At 49.6% G+C, this 21,790-nt stretch overlaps 1 non-coding gene and 1 pseudogene across 1 annotated transcript; both read left to right on the top strand.

The window, feature by feature from the left end:
* LOC149328213 (uncharacterized) overlaps window positions 1-21,790 on the top strand; it is a 132,812-nt pseudogene that overhangs the window by 9,904 nt on the left and 101,118 nt on the right.
* LOC149328215 (U5 spliceosomal RNA) lies at window positions 15,691-15,816 on the top strand. The gene has a single exon (XR_016285885.1). It is a non-coding gene; the product is annotated as a U5 spliceosomal RNA (small nuclear RNA).

Below are 21,790 nucleotides of genomic sequence, written 5' to 3'. Positions count from 1 at the left end.
AAGGTCGACATGCTCTTTCCGGGGTGTTCTCGGGAGGGCTGAGATGCTCTTCGATCCCCGCGCATACTGGAAGCGCAACCTCTTCATATTTGGGGGTATTAACGGCACCTCCTTGTTTGCAATAACCGACTGATGCGGCCGTAGTTGTATCTGAAACATATTGCCATTGCGCAAGGCATACTTTGATGGTGGCACCGCACTTGTTCATGTCAAGCAATTGTTTGTTGTGTCTGTGACAGTTATAAGTGAGCTCTACTGTATTGCACGTGCATCATGCCACAGACACAAGCAGATGCATTTAAAATAGGCAGGTGCCTGCTGCATAATATGTGCTCTATATACAAAGCTTATAAACAATGCTGTTGTCGCTTGGGAGACTCCTGCTTAGTCTACTGTGCTCTGTTTCGATTTTCAGACATGAGGACCAGTATTACGAGGCCAGGGTAAAATGTGCCTGAGGATTAACCTTCGAAAGCAATGTACTGCTGCGAATACGGGCAGAACCTTACTTTCACTTATTTGCATCTGCAAAGTTAGGTTCATGAGAATCCGCCTGAATCTGCCAAGAGAACTAGCCTGACCAGCTGGGCCGAAGTGAGAAGCATTGTTTAAGATACCGTAACTGACATTGCATTTCAGCTGGTGGAAAACATCAGTTTCAAATTTTTTTACTCGCAGTTAACAGCACATTGCAAGTTGCTCTTCTGTTTAATATCTATATCCTTTCACATTTTGTGTCTAGAGAAGAAAGGCTACAGAAAGTGTTGTTAAATGCGCTTTTTGTGCATTGCCGACTACACAAAAGCGCACATGTTCCGATGCCTGTGGCGTTTGTGTTCATTCCAAAGTGACACTCCTTTGCTCTCTGTTATTTTGCAGGCCATGACCGAAAAGCCAATGCGTACAAGGTTCCACGCCTGCCACCCTTTCATGACTCCATTGCTTCATGCTTATAACGTGGATAATTCCATGTGCAGTGATCTCAGTGCATTGTGTCTATCACAAAGTGGATTGGAAATAGTTTTGATGTAATTGCTTCAATTACAGGGATCTTAATAATGAGGAAAGTGGGCATTACCGTGAAAACAAAAATTTTGTTTAGTGAACTTGTTTCGTAAGCAATATGGTTCTTTCTCCTGAAATCACAACAGGCTCACTTAAAGGAGAACGAAGGAGGGAATAACGGGTGGCAGCATGGTTGTCGCTAACAGTTGTTCTTGTTGTTGACGAGGAGCAAGGTTCGCTTTGTTTGTTTTGACTCGATATTGGTTGAGCAGAAACCACTGCTGTGGAATGGTTGACCAGTTTAAATTAAGCTCTCGGTGAGATTCCCATTTCTGTCGTGGTATGAAGAGAACACCTGAAGTTGAACGTAGCCTATTACCTATGTACTCTTGCGGTGTGCACTCAGTAGTAGAAGTATTAGAATCACGATATTTGGTCACTCAGAACCAAGCACCAAGAGAGGATTATGCCTGTCGTGCAAAGGACATTTGTCTTCCAGCTATCTTAGCCAAGCCAGGCACTCCACATAAAAAGGGGTGGATAGGAGACGGGAGGATACTGAGTGGTCGTCCTGCATTCCACAACACTGTGAATGAAACTGGGGTATTGAAAGCACGAGCTGATGGGCGAGTTGGTTGTACATGATATGATTGAAACAGCGCAAGGCCGCAGGCCAAAAAAGTTATCTAGCTTGTGTACGCGTGTCAACAACCCAGGGAAAACTTCCCCCGATTGCCCCAAAAACCATGAATGCAATTTTGTGAAGTGTCAAAAAAATGTCGTGTATTCCATTCCTCTCACTTGTAATAGGTTTTATATTGGCCAGACTGGACAGTGCTTAAATGATAGGCTCAGACAGCACCGCAACAATGTAGATAACAAAGAGTCTCGTAACCTTAGCATGCATTGCCGTGAATGTGATTGCACCCCACAGTTAAATTTTTGCCGAGTTGTTGCTAGGAACAAAGACCAGCTTTGCCGGGAAATTATCGAGGCTTCGAATATCAAGAAGTATGGTGATACATGTGTAAGTGCTGCATCAGTGTCTTTATCACAAAAAGAACTTCGCTTCCTGAATCGCACTTCTTAGTTTGTGTTTGCTTGCAGGGATCCTGGTGCATGAATTGCTCTATGCGTTGTTTTCTATTTTGGTGCCTGAATGTATCTATACGCGCAGCGTGCCAAATAAATGTCAGTTGCTAGTTCAGCGCTGTGTTGTCCTTTTCCTCCTTTCCTCTGCTCTCTTTTTTGGCCTTCGGCCTTGCGCTGTTTCAATCATATCAACTGGGGTATGTTTCAGGGCAGTTATTATATTCAGGTGGTTTCGCATATTTTTGAAAGATGGCCTGTGCCGGTGTCTGTAGGGTGTTGCATGTCAGTTTGTCAATTAACTTTGTGATGTGGAGAGTCGAAAAAAAATAAGCAGCTGGTGCTCATCTTAAATAAAAGAGAGGCATTGGTTCCAAGACTATATGCTCGGTTAAGCATACAAACGGCAGAAAATGACGCCTTTACTTTTGGTGCAAAGTGGGGTGAATCTGACTCCATTCTGACCAAATATTTAGGGGAATCCCCCAAGGTGGAGTAGATTTTTTAATAAAGGAGTAATTACTCATTGACGTCCACCCGAGCGCAGCCATACGGCCACAAAGGAAAGCTATACAGCTTTCACAGAAACTTCGTAGTTAAAGAAAAATTCGTCCTGGTCCGGGGTTCGAACCCGGGACCACCGCCACACCGGAGCAGTCGCTATACCAATTGAGCTAACCGGGACGGCAAGCTCATGGTAGGGCGAGAGCCCTACCATGAGCTATTATTCTATTATTCAGAGATCTCTATTATTCTATTATTCAGAGATCAAAGCAGGATCTCGGGAACTTTAGAGACGGTCATTGCGCAAGACGGTGTGGGAGATCACACGAACGAAAACAATGTAATTGTGCTGGACATTGTGGTTGCTGTGATAAGTGTGCAAATTGGTTATTTCATTTTTACCAAATTCTTTCGTGTTTTTCACTTAAAGCAGAAACATCGTGTGAATATTGCATGCAATGAAATAATTTCCCTTTTGATGAATGTGTGATTGACACATCAATTTTTATATTGATTCTTGTTCTGTACAGCCACACAAATTTTCAAAATGCTTGCTGTCGTCATTCGGTGTGACTCCACCAGGTTTCACTTTGCTCTGTCCGCTAGGTGGGGCTTATGAACATTGGGGCTCTGCAGAAACCCTGCTGTCAGTATTGTGTGGTGAATTCTAGATGGTATCGTTGGTAATGTTGAAGAGCTTTCTTGGTGAATTCAAATTAAATAACCCACTTTGTTGTGTTGCACATATTCTGCAGTCCTCCCCATGCCTTGCACTAATTATTATGTGAAACTCAAGCGCAGTTACACTGCATGTGCTGCCTGCTCCTTTGCAGCTAGTTCTTTGTGGTCACCCCCACGAGGCATATACATAGGTGCCAGTCTGATTTATTTCATTCACAGAATATAAAATGTATGCTCATGCTACCATCTTTTATTGGCCTGAGGAGTATAGTGTTCTGCCTGACATTTATGTCAACAGCTATTTCGATGGAGGCGAAATTCTAGAGGCCTGTGTACTGTGCGATGGGAGTGCACGTTAAAGAACCCCTGCTGGTCGAAATTTCCGGAGCCCTTCACTAAGGCGTCCCTCATAGCCTGAGTCCTTTGGGACGTTAACCATTCACTTAGGTTCAAGTAAACGACATATACAAGATGTTCCACCTAAAACTTTGCACAATTTTTAAATATAGACTTTTTTAGTTGGAACGCTTTTTTCAGCGTTGCACTGTCAAGAGGGAAACACGACGATGAGTGGACAGTGCCGCGGGACGGAGCGCTCGCGCCAGGCCAGCTGGTATAGTCCCAGCTGCCAAGGCTGACAAGGGGCGAATTTTTTCGGGGTGGGTATCCATCGGATAAGAGCTGGCGCACTAATAGCACTAATAGGGCTAATAAACTGTCGTACGTACAAGTTAAGCCGGATAAAATTCAAAGCCTGCAAGGATAGCGATCCGCCGAATGCGATATCGAAACCAAGAGCAAACAGCGTCCAGTTTCGGTTTTTCTCTTGCCTTAATTGAGGGCCAGTTTCCAATCAACTATACCTTGTGCGCGAGTGAAACCTTGCAGCCTCATATAAGATATAGTTATCTTAGGTAGTCTACTCGATGCTCATAATGTTTATTCGTATTGTCACGTTGTAGTGACGGCAGTCCAGCGGTCAGGAAGACACCAGAAATACTTGCAAACGAAGCTCTATATTTGGGCTGGCTCGCGCCCGCAAAAGAACCGACTCACTCGGTGGCGGCGTAAGCAACAAACGTGCTCGTCAATCGTGGAACTACGAATGCCCGCTGCTCGCGGCATCGTTCAATTTAAAGCCAGCAAGTAAACTTCTAGATAACATGTCGAGATCATCTAGAGTAATCTACAAACACGTAGATGCAGCTGTTCATGGCTTTGAACAATCGAGATAAGTCCGGTCGCTTCTTGCGTCACGAACCAAAATGATAACACCCCTTTTCTGCTGCCTTGGGCGAACGAACGGACGCTACAATGATACGTGGCATTACCCCCCTCTCAAAGAAGCATCGCCCCGATGCTTTAAAATAAAAATAAACACGGAGAATGCAAACTTCGAATCCTTTAGCGTTCGTAACAAGGTTTAAGGGCAGCGGCAAAAGCTTCAAGTCTGGCCGTGTCGTCGTCGTCGGTGTTGTCGTAATTTTCGTCGTCGTAGTTGTCGTCGGTGTTGTCGTAGTTTTCGCCGTCGTAGTTGTCGTCGTTGTCGTCATAGTCGTAGCTGTCGTCGTAGTCGTAGCTCTCGTTGTAGTCGTAGTTGTCGTCATCGTAGGGGTCGTCGTCGTAGGGGTCGTCGTCGTTGAGGCATAGTCTTGTGTTTTCGTCGATGGAGGATCTTAGTTCTTGCGCTCATAAGCAACCTAACCTCCAGAGGCTGCTTTATTCAGTTTAACCTTCGGGGGCTGGGGGAGCGTCCACGCATCGTGTAACCTCGGCTAGGAGATACAAAGCGCAGTGAAGATGGCGACGGGGAACGTGATAGGCGGCTCGGCGATGAGCATCCTTCCCGACGCAAAAACTCCTCGATTTCGGCTGGTCGCTTTTCCGGGTCGGGGTCGTGGAGCGTCGTAAGAAAACCCTCGGATGCCCATTCTCCTGTATGGGCAGTACCGGAGAATGTGACCGGTTTCGCCGCAGTGGAAGCATAGTGGTCGGCGCTGGCCGGGAGTTCTCCACTCGCCGCATTTCCTCGGCTGCGCGCGTCGCTCGTAGGACGGGCGGGTTGGGGCGAGTGGGCGGCGGTCCAACGCAGCTGGCTGAGGGTGATAGGGGCTTGAGTCCCGCTGTAGAGGGGCAGGACGGCGCACAGCTGCGGCGTAAGTCATGGCTGCGGGCTGCAGAGGCTGCGTGGGTGTCGGCGTCACACCCAAGGCCTGTTGAACCTTGTCCCGGATGACGTCAGTGAGCGATGAAAGTTGCGGCTGCGTTCCCGTTGGCAGCAATCGTCGGAGCTCCTCTCGCACAACTTGACGTATAACCTCCCACAGGTCATTGTTGTTAGCTGTGTCCAGGCAGCTTGCTGACAAAAAGCGCTGCCGGCGGTCATACTGGCGGGCTCTGGCATCGAGTTTTTTCCATCGTGGATGCCTCTTCTAAGAATTCCGCGACGGTTTTCGGTGGGTTGCGGACGAGGCCGGCAAAGAGTTGCTCTTTAACTCCTCGCATAAGCAGCTTCACCTTCTCTTCTTCCTTCATGTTCATGTCGGCACGCCGGAAGAGATGCTTCATCTCCTCAGTGCTTCATCTCCAACGGTCTCATTCGGGTGTTGTATGCGAGACTGTAGCTGCTGCTGCGCTCTCTCCTTTCGCACGACCTTTGTGAAGGTCTTCAGAAGCTGTTCCTTGAAGGTTTCCCAGTTGGCAAGGCTGGCTTCCTCATTCTCGAACCAGATTCTTGCTGGTCCCTCCAGGGCGAAGAAGACGTACCTAAGTTTCGTAGCATCATCCCAGTTGTTGAAGACAGCCACACAGTCGAACTGTTCCAGCCATTCTTCGGGGTCGGCGCCAGGCGAAGCGTCGAAGGTTGGTGGCACTCGGGGCTGCTGAAGAATGATTGGAGTCATCGTCTGGGGCAAGCTCATGGTAGACGTTTCTGCTGGCTTTCGCTTCCGGGTAGGGTCCGGCAGAATCCCTAACTCAGGTGCGTCCCCTTGCAGGCGTCGGCTTGCGCGGTGGATTGGACTCAGGTCCTGCGGTAGATGACTCAGAGGGCTGGCGTCACGACTTCTAGGGGGTGTCCGGAACATGGAAGTCTACCCAGCACCTCCACCAGATGTCACGTTGTAGTGACGGCAGTCCAGCGGTCAGGAGGACACCAGAAATACTTGCAAACGAAGCTCTTTATTTGGGCTGGCTTGCGCCCGCCAAAGAGCCGACTCACTCGGTGGCGGCGTAGAAAGAGAAGTTTATTTTGTTCTGTGTTGACATAGGAAATACAAAACAAAACGGATGAACTTAATGCTCTGATCAGTCAAGAACATGCGCAGTGACGCAGCACTGAGCACGTCAGTAAGGCAGTAAAAAAGCCGACACTCGACCGCCGCGCAGGACGATAAAGTATGTCGAAGATTTGCGCAAGAACTCAGCCTCACTCATTGTCAGTGCGTCCACGCATGCTTGCTCAAAGAGGCGCGTGCGGAGGCGCTGCAACATTGGAAACATTGCTCTTTGCGGACGCCCATTTAAGGAAGCCGCTCCACGCTGCCGCCACAAAACGAACATGCCGACACACAAGAGCATATTTGTAAACAGTTCGCGTGAACTAGAGCGCGCTTCGAGGCGGATTACGAACATTCGTAACACTAGTACCCAAAAGGTGCGCGCCACTACACAGTCGAACATAGCGTGCCGCAACGTTTCTAAAAGACCGCATTGCGGGCATCGGGCGGAGGGCGCCACGCCCCACGCCGCAAGGCGGTCTCTTGTGGGCAGGACCCGCCAGCCTCGCAGCCAGCCGAAGTCCCTGACATCTGCAGGAAGCGCAGCTGAGGTCAGTTGGCGCCAGCGTGCCCGTCTCGTTTTCAGGAGTTGTCCGCGGCGTAGAAAGAGAAGTTTATTTTTTCTGTTTTAACATAGAAAATACAAAACAAAACAGATGAACTTAATGCTCTGATAAGTCAAGCACATGCTCAGTGACGCAGCACTGAGCACGTCAGTAATGCAGTAAAAATGCCGATACTCGACCGCCGCGCAGGACGATAAAGTATGTCGACCATTTACGCAAGAACTCAGCCTCGCTCGTTGACAGAGCGTCCATGCATGCTTGTTCAAAGAGGCGCGTGCGCAGGCGCTGCAACATTGGGAACATTGTTCTTTGCGGACGCCCATTTAAGGATGCCACTCCACGCTGCCGCCACAAAACGAACATGCCGACACACATGAGCATATTTTGAAACACTTCGGGAGAACTAGTGCGCGCTTCCAGGCGGGTTAAAAACATGCGTGACACTAATGTCCAAAAGGTGCGCGCAACTACACACTCAAACATTGCGTGCTGCAAAATTTCAAGCAGACCGCACTGCGGGCATCGGGCGGAGGGCGCCACGCCCCACGCCGCAAGGCGGTCTCTTGTGGGCAGGACCCGCCAGCCTCGCAGCCAGTCGAAGTCCCTGACATCTGCAGGAAGCGTGGCTGAGGTCAGTTGGCGCCAGCGTGCCCGTCTCGTTTTCTGGAGTTGTTCGCGGGTCAGCGCATCAACCGTTAGTGCTTCACACATCCTGGAGGGCGGGGTTTCATCAACATCCAGATCGGGCACGCTGGCGGTCAACGACGTCAGTGTGCGACGCACATTAACGAAAAATGCCGGGGGCTGCTCGGCTGTAGGGCCAACCACGTGTTGTGAAAAAAACACGTTACGCGCTGTACCCAGAAAGTATGTGAGGAGTGTTCTCCCGGGATAGTCTGGGTTGTGTACAAGATCTCGTACTCCTCGCAAGGCGAGCACATTGCACATGGTGCGGATACAAGGTATACCAAACCCACCCATGTACGATGGAAGGCGCATGAACATTCGTGACACAAGTTCGGTTTTGCCCGCCCAAACGAAAGAGCCACAGGCCGAGGTTAGCCTGCGCGCAAACGTGCGCGGTGGGTTTGCGACGCGGGCGACAAAAAAACATGCGGCTAGGATTGTGGACTTAACTATATAGCAGCGCTCTGCCATTGAAAGGCGGAAAGTTGACGCCACCGAGAGGCGTTTCTCAGCGTTCGTGCGGAGGTTAGTCCAGGTTTCGCGGGCTACTTCTCCGCTGGCGAGGAATACTACTCCCAGGACTTTCACTCCCTGCACCCACTCCACCTCGCCCGCAAGGTTCGCTGTGAAGGTGCCAAACCTTAGTGCCTTGCTTTTTCTCCTGTTCAATAGGGCCCCAGATATCTCGCTGCACTCGAGAAACAGTCGCGAAAAAGCGGCGTAGCTATCCTCGTCCTTGATGAAAAGCGACACGTCATCGGCGTAGGCTGATACCTTGCTTTGGCCCTGGCCAGGCAGAGGGAAGCCGCGTATGGATGGTTTGGTTTGGTTTATGGGGTTTAACGTCCCAAAGCGACTAAGGCTATGAGAGACGCCGTAGTGGAGGGCTCCGGAAATTTCGACCACCTGGGGTTCTTTAACGTGCACTGACATCGCACAGTACACGGGCCTCTAGAATTTCTCCTCCAAAGAAATTCCAGCCGCCGCGGCCGGGATCAAACCCGCGTCTTTCGGGTCAGCAGCCGAGCACCATAACCGCTGAGCCACCGCGGCGGCCGCGTATGGATGGGCTGTCGTTAATGCGCCGGATGAGTGGATCCAGGCATAACACGAAGAATGTTGGGGAGAGAGGGCATCCTTGCCTTATGCCACTGGTGACTGAGAAGGGAGCGCTCTGGTGGCCGTTTACAGAGAGACGAGCATTCAGGTCTGCGTAAAGTAAGCGCAGCCTGCTGAAAATTTGCGGAGGGAATCCGAAGGCTTCAAGGACTCCGAACAGATGCGAGTGTTCCACCCGATCGAATGCTTTCGCCTGGTCTAGTGAAACAAAGCACCCGCTGAAGCCCGTCCTGCTGGCAAATGTGAACAGGTCTCTAGTGAGTGCCAATGCATCAAACACAGAGCGGTCAGGCACGCTGCTAGTTTGAGCCCGGTGGATTAGGTGAGGTAGGATCGTCCGCATTCTTGTGTTCAGTAAAGATGTGACTATTTTGTAATCTGTGTTTAAGAGGCTTATGGGCCGCCATGCTTGCGGGTCGGAGGGGTCACCGCCCGCTTTCGGAATGAGTATGATGCGACATTCGCGGAAAGAGTTTGGACGTAACCCATCCGCGAGGAAGCCGTTGACCATCTTCAGGAGCGCTCCTTGGATCTCGTAAAAGAAGTTCGAATAAAAACTTGTTGGAATGCCGTCTGGACCGGGGGCAGAGGCTGCATTCATACTCTGCAGGATGGCGTGCAGCTCTTGGCTTGTGGCTGGTGCGCAAAGGTTTTCATGCAACTCTTCAGCTACTCGTGGCAAGTTTCCAAAAAAACTTTGTAGAAGCCGTCATAACCATCTTGAAGATGTAGCCAACTGTCCTTAGAGAACAGGTTCCAAAAGTGGCTTGCGAAGATCGTGCAGATATCGGCCGTGGTTTTGCTTTGGGTGCCGTCTGGGAGTGTCACGAAAGGCACAGTAGCGGGAGCGAATTCCTCTGCCGTGCCTGCGCGTACGTGTGGTAGCACAGCCGGGTCTGATATCGGCCGCCCGAGCTGGTGTGCACGACTAGCTGCCCGTGATGACTGGCAGAGCAACACGTGGTAACGTGCTTTAAGTAGACTAAGGTAATCGCTCATGGCAAAGGTTAAGGGTGCTCCCGTTTGCACTATACGGATGCGCTTGAGGGTGTCATTCAGTGCATGAGTTACCTGGCGTCTGCGGTCTTGACCGGCCGCCACCAGAGTTGCCTGCCAACGAGCCTTGAGTGTGTCACATGAATCAGTCACAACGAAGCTCTTGCACGATGCTGTCAACGCCGTACGCAGTGACGCCATGCATTCCGGGTCCGCCAGTAGGCTCGTGTCCATGCGCCACGTAACAGTACGTGGGGTGTCCTCACCAAAGTCGAGCCTGACTGACAAGGGGTGGTGATCGGAAATCACCGGCGTGCCTGTAGGGAACGCGAGAACTTCGCAGCTAACGACAAAAGAAGCGAGCTCTGGTGGAAAATAGAATTTGTCTATCCGACTCGCTGACTGTGCTCTCTCAAACGTCGCTCCAAAGGCATCCCCGTGAAGCTGCACCCACGCGTCAGACAAGCGGAACTGAGTCACGAGATCGCGGAGCGCGGGGGCACCGCAATAACGGCGACCGTGACCCTGTACGCGGACGTCACGGTCGATGTTAAGTACACAATTGAAGTCACCGACGATAAAAGTGAGGTATGGATCAAGGAGGAATGAGTCGAGGCGCTCAAAAAAATCAGAACTGCTAGTCTGCCGTGCTGGCGCATATACAACCAACGCACGTACCCGCTGCTGGTTTAGTGTGAAGTCGACCGCAAGAGTGCGGCCGTCCAGCCCGAAAGTGCAATGAGCACCCGCGCGCAGGCAGGGGTTTACAAAAACGACACCAACACCGCACATATGAAAATCAGTCAACGAAAAATAAGCAAAAACAAAAAACCGGGTGGTGAAATTCAGCACACATCAAGTGAAGTACGGAAGTTGCATTCTTGTAAAAACAGGATGTCGACGCCCCTAGCCCTGGCAAAGTGCATCACCTCTCTCTGTCTGTCTACGGATTGAAATCCCCGAACATTCAGGGAGAGGAGATGCACAACCGCCATGACTGCCAAGATTACCGACGGCATAGCATACAACCTAAAGAGCGCTGCCATGGGCGGCGCTTGGCGCGCGCGGCACTTTTTTGCTAGACCGTTCGTTAACAGTCCCTTCGGATTCCGATGATTGGGGGTGGGCACGTTTGAAGTCTGGTCGGGAAAAGTCCATGTTTTCGGGGCCGTCGGCGCATGTGGCCTCGCTCACCGGTTGCTGCGTGGTCTTGGCGACGCTCGCAGCTGAAGCCGATGCCGACGCCAGGGTCGCCGATGGGAGGGTGTGGCTGGCTGGTGACGAGAAGCGCGCGTCGTCCGCACCTCCAGGAGTCGTCGGTCCTGACACCTGGCCGCACGTCAAGTCGCCTGTCAGGCGAAGCGGCGTGACTTTGTCCGGTACGTCCACCAGGTCGCCCGACGCCACGCTCGACTCATCGCCGCTGCTGCTCTCGGTGTTGAAGGAAGCTGTGCGTGGTAGCGGCGGCAAGGGTTCCGCGAAAACAGCACCGAACGGCTCCACCTCGTTTGAAGGCGTCCCCTCGAGCTGCTCCTTCACGGGCACCTCCGTCGCGGGGGCGGGCTCGGGCTCCCTCGGGCTGCTGGTCGTAGGGACCACGTCGGCAACAGGCGTCCGGAGGGTTGGTGTGCTCCGTGTTTCCGCGGCCACGTTGTCTTTGCTCGGGGCCTTCCTCGAGGCGGCGGCCGCCGCATACGACCGTGGCCGCAGGCAGTCCGCTGTGGCGTGGCTTCAACCGCAGCGCCTGCAAGCCGCTCCGCATCCGGCCGTGTCGTGGCCGAACACCTCGCAGCGAGCGCACCGCGGCGTTCGACACGCCGCGCCGATGTGGCCGTCCTGCCCGCAGCGGGAACACACCTTCCGGACGCCTCGGTAGTCAAACATGACGCGGTGGCCCTCGACGGTCAAGAAGTTCGGCACCGCCTGCTTCATCTCGATCCGGACCACGCGCGTCCCGTTGCCGACGTGACGACGGCCCTTGAGGACGGGGTGGGTGATGTCAAGCACCTTGCCGTAGGAGCTCAGTGCCGCCGCCAGCGCCGCGTCTCCCACGAACAGCGGCACACGAAAAGCCGTCACGTGGACCACGGCAGGACCCACGCAGGCTACTGGGACGGAAGTGCCATTCACGTTGAAGGCGCCTTCCACTAGCATCTTCTCTGCCGCCGCAGCCGAGGCCATGGCGACGCAGAACTTCATGCTTCCATGGTGTTGGAGGCTCTCTAGCCCTTTCGGGCCGACAACCGACTCGATGCCGTCGACGATGTCGTCAGCCGTCGCGTCGGAAGTAACTTCGAACTGGAAACAGTGCGCCTTTGGGGGCGGCGCACGGAACACCGGGGGGGCAGCAGGTCCCGGGCCTCCCATGACGTCACGGGTGGCCGACTGGGCGGCTGCTTGAAGGTCTCGAAGTTGCCCGAGCACCGGCAAAGGCAGGGCGCCTGGGCTGGGAGGCTGGTTGCGGAACCTCGGGGTCGCAGTGGATCCGAGGCCCGCCTGCACTTCTCAAAACTTCTCAGCAAGCCAGCGCCGAAAATACTTCGCTGGGTCTGACGAGCTCGGGCGTAGAAAGAGAAGTTTATTTTTTCTGTTTTAACATAGAAAATACAAAACAAAACAGATGAACTTAATGATCTGATCAGTCAAGCACATGCGCAGTGACGCAGCACTGAGCACGTCAGTAGTGCAGTAAAAATGCCGATACTCGACTGCCGCGCAGGACGATAAAGTATGTCGACCATTTGCGCAAGAACTCAGCCTCGCTCATTGACAGAGCGGCCATGCATGCTTGTTCAATGATGCGCGTGCGCAGGCGCTGCAACATCGGGAACATTGTTCTTTGCGGACGCCCATTTAAGGATGCCACTCCACGCTGCCGCCACAAGCTCGGGCACAGCTCGGGCAGCAACAAGCCTGCTCGTCAATCGTGGAACTACGAATGCCCGCTGCTCGCGGGATCGTTCAATTTAAAGCCAGCAAGGAAACTTCTAGATAACAGGTCGAGATCATCTAGAGTAATCTAGAAACACGTAGATGCAGCTGTTCATGGCTTTGAACAATCGAGATAAGTCCGGTCGCTTCTTGCGTCACGAACCAAAATGATAACACCCCTTTTCTGGTGCCTTGCGCGAACGAACGGACGCTACAATGATACGTGGCAGTATTTTAAATGCGCCCACGCCAACCATGCAGGCAAGTTGTGTGACGGCGAAAGCTGCATCGCGGGCGGCATCAAAACTCGCACGCTTTTCCTGTGTTGCCGGTTGTGCCCGTTCCTTATCTGTTGCTTTACATATTCGTGTTTGTGTGTTGTCAGTCTGTGAGAAGGAGCTTTGAAGCAGGAAATCTATGCGCATACAGAGCAAGGATAACATCATTGCAGCCCTGTGAACGTCACTTTTGTAGCGTGTGCTAATGAAAGTGAAGACATAGTCCGTCTTTGTGCGCGCGTGCCGAAGTGTCAGCGTGCAGTCACGAAAGATTCAGGATTGCTTGTTAACGCCTTAACTAACATAAAAGCCGGAGAAGGGTATAACCACAATACCGCACAAATTTGCTCCAGTTATTCCTTTAAACCTGCTATTTCAACACTTGCATCTGCGGGCAAGTAAATGCAACATGCGGTAGGGTTGTAACTGACGTTAACCTATCTAAATTCATTACGTGTGTCTTCTGCCATGACCCTGTCACTCACTCGTTCGAAAGTGAGATTTGCTTGCTTAATTTCTCGTAGCGGGCTTTAGCACAGACAGCACGTTCGTGGCGATCGATGTATGCGTTCTTCTGTGTCCGTAATCGCGCGGAAAATGCTATCGTTCTTTCGGTGTTATGTATGAAAAGTGTTCACGGTGCACTGTGGTGACTAGTGCAAGCTGGTGAACCATATCCCAATGGCGGTACCTGTAGCCAGCAGCCTACGCCGAAAACTGCTTCAAACCGCCACTATTTACTGCGACTCACCGGATTTTTTTTTTCTATGTACAGGTCGTCCCCCTCTGCATGCTGGCGTGACATGCAAGTATTAAATCCTTTTTCCAGGTCCTAATAGCCGCCACCCAGGAATGAAAAGTGCATGTCACCCTCAGTGTTGTCGGTAACGCGTTACAAGTAACGGCGTTACCGGTAACGCGTTATTTTTTTCGGTAAATTAGTAACGTACTCGTTACCATTTGGGAACTGTAACGGGTAACATACTTACGTTAACATTTTTCGGTAACGTGAGGTGTCACGTTACTAGTTACTTTTTATTTCAGTTGTCCTCCTCCGCCTATTTAAAAAAAAAACCGAAAATGATGTTGCAAATAAACAAATTCTACCGGTTTTCTCGATGACTCTTGTTGCGGCTCGCATGCATGCCAAAAAACATCTGCCCTTGACGAAGCACTCAACTAAAAAAAAAAGCTCGAACACACAGTCACGCACTTGTCTTCACCCCCAAACCACTCACACACACACAACTCTCTAAAGGGTGGACGCATGTCGAGCCACCAATGGACCATTTGCAGAAATCTGTACGTCAGTTTCTGCGTAAGCTTGTTTTCCAACCAAAAGGTCTCGTTCCCAGGCGACACTCTCGCATTCTTGGTGGAAGCAGTTCCCTCTTCTGAGCAAAGCCAGGAATGTCGCCAGTTTACTTCAAGATGACCCCAAGAGAGCCGTCGAAGGAGTACGATGGTACAGCACAGAAAAGGAGACTGCAGTCAACAGGGCTGTTTCCAACTGTGGCTACGTTTCTAGTTGAGTTCCTAAGCGAGCGAAGCTTACCTCGAACACCCTGACGTAAACACTTGAATTTTTGCGATAATTATGCAGGTTCAAGTAAAAAAAATTGTTTACGTGCGCAAATATATCTTTTCCGCAACTATGACATTTAAACATTTCTTTATTGCTACTCAATTTCCACGTAATTTCGTAAGAAAACGCACGCCAGAATTGGTGTAAATTTGTTATGTTCAGCTATGGTTTTTTTCTGAAGTTGGAATTGAATGAAGTATGAGCTTTATAAAATTGTCATCTTGAGTTCTTACAGCGAAGACGCACTGATTAAAACTAATGGCCATTGAGTAACGGCAAAGTAACGAGCGTTACGTTTTTTCGGTAACGGCAACGGTAACGCGTTACCTTTTTTTGTAGGTAAAGTAGGGCGGTAATGCGTTTTTTTTAGTGTAACGAGTAACGTATTTAGTTACTGTTTTTTGGTAATGCCTATAACACTGGTTCTATGCTTGCCTCGCAGTCTGGAAGTCCTGAATTCAATATCCCGCATATTCGCACTCAGGCTATGAGAGACGCCGTAGTGAAGGGCTCCGGAAATTTCGACCACCTGGGGACCTTAAATGTGCACTGACATCGCACTGTACACGGCCCTCTAGAATTTTGGATCCATCGAAATTCGAGTGCCGCGGCCGATTTCGAATCCGTGTCTTTCGTGTGAGCAGCCGAGCGCCATAACCACTAAGCCACCATGACGGACAGGCAGAAATTTTATTTTTCTTTCCCTCGTCACATGGATTTTCGGAAGTCATTGTTTTTGGACGTCTGGATTTGGTGCTGATGAGTCATATAATTCTCTCGCAATGAAAACCGGCCTCACAGTAGGATAAACGCTGGGGAGAGTATATGAGCCAGAGCTTGTTCAGGTTTCTTGAAGAGAATATTCTCAACCACCTACTCTAGCTTAACTACAGCCTTTCTATACCATATATGGCAAGTCTTCAAAATAAAAAAAAATGATCCCCAGCGCTTCGGTCAGTGCTTAACAAAGACGAGAAAGGCCTCTCCTCAATTCCGCGAACTCATCTTTCGCCTTTTGCTAAAGATCACCGTGGGGAGGGGCATTCCAATGAGCCTATAGGCCAATTTTTGTGGGGCCTTGCCCGTTTCGGTGAGGTCTAATTTTTTTTTTCGAAGAAGCGTCGTGCTTCCTCGTCACCATCTAAATCTAGTTCTCATGAGATGAAAGCTAGAAAAGTACCACCAAAGCTTCTTCCCAATGTTGATATACTCAAAGAGGCTGTGTCTGCCTCTTCAATTCGTCAGTAATCATGGCAGGTATTAAAGTGTTACAATGGAATTGCCGCTCCATACTCTCTTCTCTTCCAGATCTAGAACTACTTATTCAGAAACATAACCCTGATATCGTGCTTTTACAAGAAACGTGGTTATCACCTTATAAATCATTTTCAATGAAAAACTTTCGAATTTTCAGATTAGATCGAAATGCTGGTAGGGGAGGTGGATCGGTAATCATGCGTTCTAAACACATATGTCATCAGGCATCTATCTTAAAATTCTTCTCCCTGACCGTGAACTTTTAGCGCTCAAAATTTCATTTCCGCAGTGTGCTGATATTACAATTGCTAATACCTACTTTCCTTTAGGTGTCCACAGGACAGACTGCTTAGACAGGTTGGTGGCTGGCGCAAGCAGTATAGTTATTGCGGGAGATTTTTATTCCCACCACAGTGAATGGGGAAGTCGCACTGATTCCTGCGGCCAGCTTCTCTGGTCGTGGCTGTCTGCAAATGTTGTACGCCGCTGTAATTCAAGAGATATAACATTTATGCGAGGTGGTGCTCGCTCAGCCATTGACTTAACATTATCAGCAGGTAGGCTAGAGGTGGCCGATTGGTTGACAGAAGATTCGGGTACATCTAGTGATCACTTTCCTGTAACTTTCACTATCCGGTTATCTCCGCACAAAAATACTTGTGTAAACGATAAATTTGTCAATCAAAATATTTATAAAAGTTTGATGTCCGCCTCACTTGCCTCTATAGTTGGTACTAGCCGGGATGACAGAGCTCAGCAGGCGGTTTCATTTTTGCAAAGTGCAGTAGACCATGCAATATTCACTGTGCCCGCAACAGCCTCTAATAAACAGCCGTCTCCCTGGTGGACCCAAGAATGTGAGAAGGCCTATCGTTGCAGAAAAGCGGCCTGGAAGAGGCTATCCTGCAACCAGAGTTCAGCAAATTCGTTAAATTACACATTTTTTTCTGCATCTTTGAAAAGAACAATTGCAAAATCCAAGGAGGACTATAACCAAAATTTGAACACTTATCTTTCAAATCCTTGTAGTCGGAAGTCCCTGTATAGGTTCATAGAACGTAACAAGTGTTCTCCAGTCCCTCACCTTACTTCTTCAACACTGCTATCACCCCAACAGGCTCAGGAAACCCTGGATAGTATTGCTCAGGGACTAGAGGTACGTTTCCAGACTCAAAGAAACGTCCCTCTGCGCGGAATCACACCCTCTTCGGATTATACCGAGGTTGATGCATCAGAGCTCCTCTCAGTCCTGGCAATGATGCATCCCTCAGCTCCCGGACAAGATGGTGTCACTGTTGGTATGATTAAAATTTTTGCCCAGAATTTTACAAGCAACCTCTTACAGATTGTCAATACTTCATTGAAAAATGCATGGATTCCAAGCATTTGGAAGAGAGCGAAAATTATTTTATTGAGGAAAGATGCAGGTAAAGGGTACGTCTTAGATAATATCCGGCATATTACGCTAACTTCAAATTTAGTCAAATTAATTGAAAGGGTAGTGCACAGTCATCTCACAAAACATGTCCAGGATGTTAGTGGCCTTAGCTCAGCACAGATTGGCTTTCGTCGCGGATGCTCTATATGGACCGCGCATGTGGATCTAGAAAGTAGAATCCGTTTCTCGATACGCAGAAGAGAAGTTTCAGCTTTGGTGACTCTTGAGGTAGCAAAAGCCTATGATAGTATAGAACATACTATTTTACTTAACAGACTTGCGCAGTTACATCCTCCAACCTACATTTATGCATGGATATCTGAATTTCTAAAGGACAGATACTTTTACTGCGCAGAGGGTACCATATGTTCTAATACTTATCATCAATCAAGAGGAGTGCCGCAAGGTTCGGGGCTATCACCGCTGCTTTTTAATATTTTGGTCAGTGACATCCCCATCCGTCCTGATATAACAGTTTTTGTGTACGCAGATGATAGATTTTTTCGCCTCGGCCACGGATATCCATTCCCTTTACCAGATTCTGCAGGGATATTTGGATGCTCTTGGAGTTTGGTTGCACCGTATTAATTTATCCCTGAATGTTAACAAATGTGGCATACTGGTATTTTCTCCACACACGCCTTTGCACATTTCATTAGCCCATCACTCTAATCTGATTCCACAAGTGGAATCTGTTACATATCTAGGTGTTACTTACCATCCAACCTTAGATTGAAGCCTTCATATAAAGAACAACGTGCGTAAAGGAGAACGCGCTCTAGGCCGGCTGACACGAATCGCCAATAAAAGGTTTGGGATGCGCCGCGACACATTATTGTTACTATACAAAGCTTATGTAAGACCTATACTTTAATTCAGTTGCATTCTGTTCTCTGGTAGCGCAAATTACAAGGTCACACCCTTAATGTTACTGGAAAGGTGTGCTCTACGTCTCTGCCTTGGTCTCCCAAAATCAGTTTCAGACGCCCTGCTTTATCTCGAAGCCAGTATGCCCGATTTAATTTCCCGCTTTCAAATACTCATGGTGCGAACTTTCCTCAGGTCGTTGGACCCGATGACTAATGTCAGTGCTCCTAGTTTTGTGTCTCAGCCGGCCTTATTTTTTACCATCATTGGCCACGATATCAAATGCCACAAATTACCTTAACGCAGAAACTTTTAACACCGGTTGGTGTTGATCTCAGTTCTTTTCAGTGGGTTGACGACACGCCGGCAGCAGTGGAATACCATTTTGACCACATCTTCCCATCTCATGCAAAACACATGCCTACAAGCATTTTAAACGGCATTCTTTCTGGTCATATAGCGGAATTCCCCCATCATGTGGTGATTTCTACCGATGCCTCCGTCAGCTGCCAAAAAGCTGCAGTTGGCATCTTTTCGCAGGATTGGGCATGGAGCTATTCTGTCCGCATCCCAGATTATATCCCTATATTCTTTGCGGAATTTTGCAGAATTCTTTGCGGAATGCGACTCGCAATGACCGCAGCATCGGCGAGCAGTGGGTCAGTGGTACCGGAACTCAGCCACCCGTAGCTCAGTGATGACACGTACAGACTGGTCTCATTCGCAAAGAGCATGCGGTCCGCCGTTCTGCTGTCGGGGTTGTCTCGAAACCAGGGCACGCCACGTCGAACTGTCTCCTTTTTAGCTTCGAACTCGAAGTTCAAAGCCAAGAACAAGTTCTGGGGGAAGCCCTGGGAGGTCAGGTGCGGCACGGCTGGCTCTCTGAAGACCAGGTCTCCAGGTAGCATGAGCGATACGTTGGCGACTACGGCCCGGAAGTTGTCAGTGTCGTTTCCGGCTGCCATCAGCCGCCGAAGTGGGTCATAGTCAATGAACCGTCGCCGTGTAGCTTCGAATATTTTGTGCAGCTGGCGGTCTTTAGCGGGAGTCGCAAGTGCCGTCACGTACGTTACGCGCCACAGGTGGTAGCTCCGGCGTACGTGTCTTTGACAGACGTCCTCGCTACGCATATCAGGTGAACTTAGTGTGTTGCCCTGTGTAATGTAACGCATGGCTTGCAGAGTGACAAGAAGCATCACGTACAACGACGCCAACGGTTGATGGTCTGCGTCTATCAGAAGCCGAATGTCCGCAAAGAGGCCCGCTTTAGCTATGGCAGAAATTATTTTCGCACGGTCGACATCTAGAAGGAACTCGAGCAATATTTTTTTGTATTGGGACGCTTCAAGATGTCCGAAAGCATCTCTAATCTCAGTCAAAGACACGGATGATCGTTTTGGAGAGGCAGCCGGAAATTTCTGTTCCCACTTCGAGACGTGCTCTATGGTATAATTAGTGCCAAAGTGCGAATTAAGGATGGACAGAGTGACATCAGAGCAGGAAGCATCGCAGTGATGTTGGTGGTCACCGACACGAGGTGTGAATCTAACGAACATGAGCCGCGGTGTTTTGCCTGCTGAACTCAATACTTCGAAGATGAACGGCAGGCCGTACCGCTTATTCACCACAAGGCCGAAACGAAGTAAGCTTGCGCCACTAGTTCGCGTGGTGGTGTTGGTGATTTCTAGCACGGCCGCCGCAACATCCCGGACTCGCTGGTCCTCCTGCCATATCTCTTTGATGCACGATGTGTATAGGGTGTGAAGTGCGACTGCCGCCTGACTGCCGTAGTCCTGGGTGCCCTTGATGATGTCAGAGGTGACACCCAACTGCAAAAAAATGACTTGGGTTCAACGTGCCTTGAAGCTAGTTACACGAGCGAAAGGTCTGTTAGCCATAGTCTACACTGTCTGAAATAAAATATCAAGATCAAGGGTCAAGTTAAAGGTCAAGGTCAGGTACCCAATGGTCGGATACATATGATCCCGTGGTCGTAATAATATAGCTCTGGGCATACCACGACCCAGTTAAGTTTCTTTTGACCTTGTGGTGCACTGAAGGTCATTGTCAATGTGGTGCCCACTGTCTCATATCAAAGGTCAAGCCGAAGGTCAAGGGTAAAGGTTAAGGTGCGGTACCCTGTGGTCACAGTGATATGATCACGTGCTCGTATACTACCATAGCTTGGGCCATACCACCACGCAATTCGGTTTGACTTTGTGAGGCATTGAAGGTCACTGTCTCATCCGCATCGAAATCGTAAGTTGTACCACCAGTAGTAGGAATCTGGCTTTAAAACACAATAGTGGCATAGAGCTAAGCGCCTCATTTCTGATCTGTTAGGCAACTTACAAAGTTGCCTTGCAGGAACCGAAATCTCCCTAAACGCGGCCACTCAAGGACACTCGCGTTACATCATTCCGTCATTCACTGCAGCAAAGGGCATCTAGTGGAAATGAAGAACAGAATTTTTGATAGCAATGTTTAGTGTGTGTTTGGTAGGTAGCCTAGTACTAACGATATGAGAAGCTCGAGAAATGTTAAACCGAAGATAATGTTATTGTTAAGCACATGTCTTAAGTAGAACAAGACGCCGCGTCTCGACACTAGACCGTTTCATGCCACAGCTGTCAAGCAGAGATGCCCCTGTTCGTAGCCACTGGTTAGTCCGTTAATGATGCGTACAGTCTTTGTCAAAAGTTTAGAGCCCAGGGGTTTCACTTCCAAGCTTTATATTGAGACTTCAGGAGCTTTCATGGGAGTCGTACCTACTGCAGGGGGCAGTACCAGAAATCTTCTCTTGTCCAGGAAATTTGGAGCGCTAGAGACCCATTGGAGCGCTAGGGACCCATTGAGTGTGGCTCAAAAGAAGACCCCCTGTGCTCCAAACTTTTGACAAAGGCTGACATGCAGGATGTGGTTCATTGATATTCAACAGGAACTACGCTGGCCAGTATTTCCGGGAAACTATCCGGGGTACTGCATGTCAAATATATAAACCTCCGCGGTCAATTGAAATATTGGTTGGTTGGTTCATGGGGGTTTAAAGTACCAAAGCGACTCAGGCTATGAGAGACAGCGCAGTGAAGGTCTGCGGAAATTTCGACCACCTGGGGTTCTTTAACGTGCTCTGACATCGCACCTACGTGGTTAGGAAAATGGGCGCTAGTTACGATTGGTCAAATGAGGTCATATGACCGTAGTACGTTTGCGCACAACGGCTTTGAAATGGAGGCTTCGAGTAAAGTGAAGCAGAAGTTTCGAGCTCGGGCGCTTAAACACCCCAGAAGTTTGCCTGAGCAAGTAGCACGGAACTTACTTTTTCAATTTTAGGTGGTGAGAATCTGCCGGGTATGTTGTTGACGTTACGCAAAAAAGAAAAATTAAAATTCTGAAACCGTCATTATCAGCCTAAATATGCCCACTGCAAGGCAAAGGGCTGTCTCGTAACCTAATCTTGTGCCAGCTGTGGTTACATTATCCCCGAAAAATTCCTAGTCTCCTCCGTC

The sequence above is a fragment of the Amblyomma mixtum genome, chromosome 9, assembly GCF_055824585.1.
Source record: "Amblyomma mixtum isolate Tamu chromosome 9, ASM5582458v1, whole genome shotgun sequence".
NCBI lineage: Eukaryota > Metazoa > Arthropoda > Arachnida > Ixodida > Ixodidae > Amblyomma > Amblyomma mixtum.
This window is presented reverse-complemented; position numbering and strand designations above follow the sequence as displayed.